The sequence below is a fragment of the Pomacea canaliculata genome, linkage group LG1 (assembly GCF_003073045.1).
Source record: "Pomacea canaliculata isolate SZHN2017 linkage group LG1, ASM307304v1, whole genome shotgun sequence".
Lineage (NCBI taxonomy): Eukaryota > Metazoa > Mollusca > Gastropoda > Architaenioglossa > Ampullariidae > Pomacea > Pomacea canaliculata.
The window spans coordinates 39,603,861-39,613,195 of NC_037590.1; the positions used below are offsets into that span (position 1 = coordinate 39,603,861).

At 42.0% G+C, this 9,335-nt stretch overlaps 1 protein-coding gene across 1 annotated transcript in view; it reads right to left on the reverse strand.

The window, feature by feature from the left end:
- The window catches only part of LOC112561334 (BAI1-associated protein 3-like), a 107,604-nt gene extending 104,157 nt beyond the window's left edge, over positions 1 to 3,447 (reverse strand). Inside the window, exon 1 of the mRNA XM_025233751.1 lies at positions 3,005 to 3,447. The gene's annotated coding sequence lies outside the window, so the exon portion shown is untranslated. The remainder of the gene's footprint in view (positions 1 to 3,004) is intronic.
- Between the last annotated feature and the right edge of the window lie 5,888 nt (positions 3,448 to 9,335).

Sequence of the window (9,335 nt, forward strand, 5' to 3'; positions counted from 1 at the left end):
ACCAAAAGCTTGTTAACATGACAGAGATATCGACAAAGGATTTAATTATTGCTGTGATGCTGATGAAAGGTGGGCGGACTCGAGTGTTCGTGTGGTTGTTCTAATCCAGGGATCGGATCACTGCACACGCGTGTGTCACAGAAAACCATTGAGCGAGGAGCTTTGTTGGGTTGTGGTACAACGAGTGTAAACACACTGCTACAACACGTGACACAATAATACTACAATGCACTTGATGGAACACGTGTTGGTGTCCAGTTGATGTTGTTGTCGATACCGATGCCGTCTCGCTTACACACCTACACACACACCCACGCACGCCCACACATGCACACCGACGCACGCACGCCCACGAGCTCTCTTGTAAAGGGAGAGAGGGGCTTTAGAGCGAAAAAAATGAGAATATATATGAGGATATATATAAACCATTTATTGCATCCATTGAACATCCATAATACAGTGTTGGTAAAGCCTCCCGTTAATGTCAAATGACGAAATTTTCTCACTTAAAACTGTTTTATCTTTTGCATTGTCATCGATATTTTTAAACCATTGCAAATATCGCCAGTAAAGATGAGAAATTAGAGCTTCACGTATGTAAATGTAAAATTTCCCCCGAGGACTATGCATCATTCGATCAATTTCACATTTTCTTCTTTTCAGAAATATTTGTTTTCAGAAAAAGCAATTCCACAACGGTGTCTACCTTTCTTCAGAAGCCTGCAGCTCATCCAAATAATATACTGTGATATAGGACCAGACCAGACTAATAGAAACAGTTGTACATAATTAGAAAACGAGCAGTGGGTATGTTTGCTTATAACTCTGATTTGCGGTCTGTCTGTGATACTGCTGTGTGGGCCGGCAGTACATCTGTCCATATTATATCTATGTTGGCCAACATTGTGTCCAAGACATGACAACAATCTGTCCATTATACGACTGCTTGCCGGTACTGTTCCTGCGCCTGCAGGCACGGAGAAAGAAAGAAAGAAAACCCTACACAGTCGGCATCAATGTCAAAGGCGAGTTGTGTTTGAACAGGGCCACTCGAATTTTTACATTAAAGATAAACACCAAACATTGCAGCCACCACCATCACCGCTGACAGCACAACCATCAGAGACCACGGCAATTTCACAGACCGAGGTTTATGTGTCAGTCGGGTGAGTCTTTATACCTCCTCACTTACGAGCTTTGTTACAATTTATAAAAACGTGAAGTGGGAATAAACCAAATGTACGTGCATGTGCTTGTATGCTATTACATGTGTATTCTGGAGTATCTTCCTGCATGCAAGTGTGTCAGCAAGCATGTATGTGCGCCTGTATGTCTGTGAATGGCGCTGGCACCGCGCTACCAATCATGGCGGTGATTGGCCACCAGGGGACGCGCTGCAGGATTTGTGGAGATGGGATCATTGCCCGCCAAGAAATCGATGATTCAGTATTTTACAAGTAAACCAGCTTTTATATCTATTTCATAATTCCAGGCTCGTGCGTTCTGTGCTGTGTCGATAAGAAGAGAAGCTAACTCGTTGTTCAATGATCGTGTTGTCAAGCTTCCACTTCAGACAATCCAGACTGTTTCCAACAATCTTGGTCTTCAAGTTCCAACAGTCAGGATATCAGAAAAAATTCACGCCTTTACTAAGTGCACTGTTGGGGTTTCTTATCAAAAAAGACAATAGTCTGACACAGAACTGCCTTCCATGTAGACAAACCCTAGATTGTACAGCTCACGCACATTTGCTATATTTTTCTTGATAATTCGTAAACTTATGGGGCAACCACAAACACGAAAATATGATAGAGTGGGTAAAGTAATTAAGGAAGATCGGAAAGAAGGTTTATAATTATAAAGTGATTTGTACTTGACATCATTACAGTAATGCTTACAGATATACTTGTAGTAAAGATTAGGAAATGACAGAAAGGCAGACATGAGACCGGAATACACAGAGGGCGAAAAAACTAAACCAGATCTCAGTGGATGTCAAGTACTTATGTGGTTACATATTTATATACAAATAATCACACTGTCATTGTGGCATAATTTGTGTAATTGAGTAGAACTGTGAGAAATGAGCAAAATATCAAAAGGACTGGGTGACATTTAAACAGCTGTGACCTGCCGCGCGCAGTCAGACGATACGACGACGACGACGACAAAAAAAAAAGAAAAGAAAGACGGTTCCGTGAATATCTGAATAACGATAATGGATTCACGTGGATAATGTAACATGACCGGGAGACAGTGACAGGGCCCTCACGAGGCCACTTAAGGTCCGCGGATGAGATACACGACCGAGAGACAGTCACGTGACCCACACGGAGCTACTTAAGGTCCGCGGGTGTGATATATGACCGAAGAATGATTATAGGATCAAACGTCGTGATGGCCGTAAAAAACATGACAGAAACAAGGAGTGGGAAGAGGAAAAAAAGGACCTGACGAGCGCAAACATTGATTTTCTGACGGTCTGCTGGGGCAGTGGGCATCCGTTACGACACTTGACACTCGTCGCTTGGAGATGAACGCACGAACGACGCATATTTATTTAGGTTTCGAAGGAGGTAAATCCAAAAAAAAAAGACACCTTGTATATACAGTTGCATCCCTTGAGGGAGTAGGACGTAGTCAGCAAACCAAATGATTCATAGAGAAGTACATTAATAAAATTTGTACATCCACAGACCGAAGTTAGTGTTCATGCAGCCATTCTGTCAGCAGCGAGGATGGTACTTAGACACAACCATCCATTCTTTCTCATTTTATAATAAAAAAAAAAAATATTAAATGAAATGCGGTTTCGAGATTTAAGGTCATTTTTGTAATGTAAAGTTTGTCACATAGAAACAATTTGTTAGACCCTCCTTCATCACTCTTTCCATCAATTACGCACGCACGCATGCACGCACCGTGAACGTTTCCTTTCTCGAGGGCTCTGCCTCAAATGCACGTGCCCACGTTTGCTCACATCCATAGATCAATACGGGCTTACCTCTACTCCAGCTCCTCGCGCGCCTGATCCGTTCCTGGGATGCGAAAAAGCAGAGAACGACAGAGAAAGGCACTCAGGCTCTTTTCTGCGCTTTCTCAAGAGTTTGCAATCACATGCAGCGACGATGGCCCACACCCTGCACTGCCCACAGCAGCAATGAGTTTGGGAGGTGAGGGGGGCCAAGTGGGCAAAGCTGGTGGAGGAGGAGGAGTGCACGGGCAAGTTGGCGCTTGCGTGGTGCACTGCAGTTTGCCAACGATCGCCGGCGGTCCCAGCAGTGCGCGCGGCTGTTCCAACAGCTGATGGCGGCCCCCCGCGCAGCAACCGACGGTTGAGACGCGCGACACGGGCGTTACAGTGAGTGGCTAGTCGCGACCAGGCTAGCCCAGCCATTACCATGGTCGCCATCAACTGTTCACTTTGTCAACAGATAGTTTGCAATGTGCAAAAGGGTCAAGGCTTCAGTAACAGAATAGTCTGCATTTGTTTATCCCCTCGACAATCCAGTCAGCAGGATGTAGACAAAGAAGATTTGACGCCTGGAATCATATCTGGTTCTAAATATGTTGACAATATTTTGTTATTTTATTCTGTAGATAATTCCATGATTATGGAATGTTATCTTTGTTGACAGAAATAGAAAATATTTACGAGTTTATTTGTGTTTAGTCAAGTAATTATTCCTGTGTGCGTGGTACTGTGTAACATGAGCTTCGAGTTTTTCGTGTTGAGTTTGTAAATCAGATCATCTCAGGAAACAGGCAACAGCTGCTCCCAGATCCCTGACCGAGTTTATTGCCTCGTCTCTCACACCACCATGGATAATGTTCAGATGTTTCCATGGCGAAGTGTTCTCTTCTGCAGCGGAACTTTGCCTTTAAACTTCCTCGAGCTTCATCGACTCTCGACTATCGCTCGTGCAGCTGACTGATCAGAAATAGATTAGTCTGGCTGAGCAGTGATTTGTACTTCCCTGTAAAGTAACACAGAAAGCCTCAAATGTTTATCCGAGTTAAATTGTTGGACTGAACACAGATCGCAATCTGAGTGAGCAACACCCTTCCATCTTGACAAACAAACAAACAAACAAACAAACAAACAAACAAACAAACAAACAACAACAAAAAAAAAGCCCGGTAGAAAAAAAAATCACAAATCATTATACACAGAAAGAAGTCCAACCTTGACTTCAAATCGTGTGTTTTTGGTTGGGTTAGGGTTAGGTTGGTTTGGTTGGGGTTTGCAATGTCATGGCTACAGTATTGACATTTGTGGTTGTATGTTAGGTAAACGTGAACTTTCGTGACCTCAGGGTTTGAATGTCTTGGTGAGGTTTGCAGGATAATGTCCACTGTACTGTGAGGAGTTGTTGATTCCATGTTGAGGGGAAGATGTCTTGCGTCCTTAGACAGTGCTGCAGTCAAGTTGTGAGATGAATGAATAAAGTGCATGTTGGGTGTGTGGGTGAGATCCTATGTCCAGATGGTAACTCACTTCCCTTCATGATGAAACCCTGTGAGAAATAAAGCTAGTCCATGATCAGTCCCGACACTTCGACTAAGAACATTCATGTCCAGCAATGCCAGACCGCTAGGATGTTTTTGTCAGTTTGAGGCTGTCCTGCGGGCTGCTGCAACTGCTGCAAGTGACGATGCTGGTGCAGACCTAATCACGTGACTGCACCGTGACCCTTGATCGCCCCTCCAACCACAACACGACCAGCCGAGGACGAGTTGATATGATAATCACCTGACATTTATACGAGGTGGCTTTGCTTTTACATTTCACCCACGCAGCTTGCACGACTTCGTATGCTAAGCGAATGTGATTGATGCATATAGATCAGTGAATAAAAACGATAAGAAGAGGAATAATGTGCATGTACGCGCGTGCGTGCACGTGTATGTGAATATGTTGCTAACATACAATCATTCATATTCATATCCACACACATCCGCTCATACAAAATGTATGGAAGTACGCGTACATACAGTTTGTGTTCATTCCTTTCACACCAACATCTACAGGCTGCTATATTATTTATTGACAGTTTATTTGATTGTAAACAAGGAACATCTTATTATGTGCTCTTATCCTTCTCACACAGTCTTGTTATATCGAAAATATAAAAGCTTTATAAAGGTGTGCGAGTTTTGTTGAGGGTATTCACAGGGGCTGGGTGTGGACATCACTCGCTAGTGATGCATGCCAGGAACAAAACATACTTCACAAAGCATCCCAGGCATGATAACAAGTTTTTCAGAGAAAGAGAGAGTGCTTCTATCTGTGTGCGTGCATGTGCACCCACCGCAACGCCCTGTGGATATAAAAATCATTGGGATATTTTTAAATAATATAAAAGCATCATTTTTGTCATCATCAATTGCAAGTCGTGCGACATCTAAATGCTGTGATGAAAGTAATACGCAGAAGTGCTCAACAATCCTCTAACACATCCTGGTTTTTATGGTGGAGTATGTTTAAAGAGACTGCCCTATCTATGCCACGTTAAAGAATAAAGTAAATACCTCCATATATCCACGCCCATTTAAATACTCCATTATCCACGTATTTACAAACCTCATTATCCACTTTGGAGGAGTCCATAATTTATTTACACAGCTTAAAATAGGTCGGTCTTGTTCGCTTTGGATGCAGCCCCCACTCCCTTTTTTCTAAACATGTTTCAGAATTACAACTATGTAACATTCCCGTTCTTTAAGCGTATGGTATGTAAAAAACAAGCTGAGGAGAAGAAACTACTAAACAGACGAATATTCTTGCAATTAAAATTTTGTTATTAAGTATTTAATATTTATATTATCTTGCACAATGCTCTGCTCGACCTTTGTCACATTATCTGTTATCGTGACAACACCAGGAATTGTGGGAGGTTTGAGTTGTGGTGTGGACGACAATAAACTGTTACTTGCATAGTCCACTGTCGACATGGGAGCAGATAGTCTAGTGCACCTCCGCAAGTTCTTTAAAGTTCAGAAATGTCCTTAGTTAGCGATTTGAAGAACTGGACAAGTATTGGGGATTATAACAATCCTTCAACACTGTAAACCGATCAGCTCATGTTGCAGACTATCTGGCGCACATGCCACGTCCAAATATAACGGACTACAATATTTTCAACTTACTTTCCAATTTTCGGAAATCTCAGAAATCCTTGAAAATTAATCTCACGGATCATTCAATTTTTTACTGTATTTTCCTGCTTCACAAACTCCAACTGTCATAGAGTTCATGGTAGGAAAGCGTTTAACTTTTTTTTTCTCCTTCAAATAGGTTGTAAGGAGATCGAGTTTCCGCTCAGACGCCTCCACAGCAAAATGTCATTCATTCACAAGAATGTTTTTTGCTCTGCAGAGTTTGTTTTAATGGTTCATGATGTCAGCAGGAAAGGGCAAGATCTGTCATGGGAGTGCGTACATCTTTTTAAAAATGTTTAAAAATATGTTTTAATTTAAGGAAAATTTTTTGTTTTCGGAGTTCTCAAACTTGCTGAACAAGTTTTCCCATGCTTAGCCAATGGACATTGGTGTAGTAGGGAAGATCGTTGTCATCGGCTTCCATGTCCTCCTACAAAGATTTAGAAGCTGCGGGTTGAACCCTCTCGTTGTAATAAAGCTCTCAATTTTCATCACATCCTGTTTCCTGTCTAACAGATGTTTGTAGTCTTTAATTAACTCCATCGAAAGCAACTTCTTGCTAATATCAGAGTTATTGGTAACTCCACGAATAAACATAAGATGACAGTATCAGTTACATTTGTAACATCATCCAGCGCCAGAGAATACCAGTCCAATTACTCATACTTATATCCAGCGAATCGTGTTCCATGTCCTCTATTGGCCGCATCCTTGTTTTCATGGATACAATGATATTGTGCAACTCCTTTTCTGTTCTCTGGACACACGATTTCTCTCACATCAATGACACATTCATTTTTTAGGAACTCGCTGTTCGTTAACCCTCTGCTCTCTTTTCCAGTGTTATATGTCACAATAAAACTCACTGGGTATTGCTCCGTTTAGTAAACATGTTTTCAATATTCCTTCAACTATTGCACCAATTGGCTGTGACTTCTTCACCCTTCTTTCTTCGGAGAGTTCAGTGCAAAAACTTGAATATTTTGTATTAAACTGCGGCTTTAGACTGTCCTCTTTCAAAACCAATGATTTTTAAAAAAATATATTATTCACATTGTCCCCAGCATCAGTGAAAATATACCGTGTTGTCCACTAGAATTTTCAACACTTGAAATGCACCTACCATGTTGAACTGCTCTGCACTTACTGCACTCAAACTGCTCAAGTAGGAACTGAACCACTGAACTGTGACATTAGACTATTTGCGGGGGGAATGCGTCCGACCTCCAGCGATGACACACTTGCATTGCACTATCACAACACCGACAAGTGGCGGTGAGGTTGAAACAAAACGATTCGTCATGATGCGCGACATGTTGCATCGCCAGCTTCTCCTTTGAAGGCAGCCGCCGCGCTCTTTGAAAACTTCCATCGGTCTCGTCAGCTAGTCTCGTTGTTTGTTATTTTTTATTTTGTGTTACAAAGCACGGAACGGCTGATTCTAATGCTAAGACTAGTTTGATAAATAAATATTCAGTAAAATTAACTAGATTAAAATAAAAAGATATGGAAGCAAAGCATACTTTACTTTATAGGGCGACGGGTCGCGTCGGTCCAAACTCGCGGGCCGTACTTGCCACCATTGACCTTCCGTTATATGAGTAAGAGGGGCTATTCTATTCATGTTTGTTATTGCTGGGGTTTGATTGGAGGCCAAACGGGGAATTGGATTAAGTATCTTTTGCTTAGAGCACACAATAAACAAAAGCTCCGAACTTGTTGATGAACCCTTTTCATAAAGCACTAAATATTTCTGAACAAAATCATTAAACAAGGAAGCTGGAGTTTGGGTCATTAGTTCATTGTGGCAACATTTCATGTTCAAGTCTCATACTATGGCCTTTCTGGCATTGCAAGCCACACTTGTACTAGCATAGTGTTTTCCGCGATAACAGTTGAATAATTCGATCGTATCGGCATAGCAGAATGTTACATGAGATGGATACAGTTTAGAAAGATAAAAGGGTCAGCCTTTATGTTACCGCGAGCTATACTCTGCCACAGAGGCACTACACGGACAGAGATACTACACAGGACGGGTATTATTTTTTATACAACAGGGGAATGGGATAAGCTGACAAGATCTTGCGAGACCATACAATAAGGTTACACAAGTGTAACACACTTTACAAATTATCGAAGTCCAATCTTCTTTAACTGTGAAGTGGAGTCATCACCGACAGAGGAATCTAGACCAGAACATGTCTGAGAACGCTCAGATATCATACAGGGACACAGGCCACGGGGCCGGAGACACTTGTACAAGCTTGGTCCCCTCGAGAAACCAGGATCTCTTGCAACAGCACGTGACGGTAGCTGGTAGGTTTGGCCATGACATGCATGGAATTTTGTCGAATACTGCAACTGTCTTATTAAAAAACGATGGAGCGAGGTGGCTAGAGATAGACTGGTTTATGACAGGGTGGTCGTCTGTCAGGATACTCACATCCCTAAAATTATGGGAGGCCCTGTCACTGCTGCATCTATCCTGTGCTCTGCCACGACAGGTACTATGAAGACACACTACTGACTAAGTCCGATATGTCAACATACCACACAAATCTATTAAAAATGACAAACACTGCTCAGAATAATAAAAGAATAAGAAGAACGTGACGAAATTTGAGACGACGACAATACGTGATGTTCCGAATTTCCTGGAAAACCAAACGTGCAAAAATGTGAGAATATTTGCTGCGTCAAGAAGAACCGCGCGAATACTCGACGGCAAAAAGGAATGAGATTCCACTAAGGCTGCATATGCAAAATGACAGCGACGAATCACAACTGATTAAGATAATCTTTGATCCTTAGCTGCGGTCAGTCTTTCTGAGGCTTTGACGCGGCATTTGCTTAGCATCCAAAAGCAAGTTGAAACAATATCAGGTTAGGTGCAAGTGACCGTGCTGTAGTTCCTCAACACAGTAAAAAAGAAGATATTGTTCGTCATAACTGCCTGAAACAGGAATACCAAGTAAGCACAAACCTTATCGTAGACTCAAACACTGGACCCTTAAAAATATATCATATACCAATATGAAATTATATATAACTATAAACCAAGTAAGGTAGCGGACAAAAAGATCAGAATAGTGACTGCACATAGCAATGCACCCGCAACCTCTGTCCGCAAACTTCAACTGCAGTTGATTGTCCGGAATACTCTGCTTCCA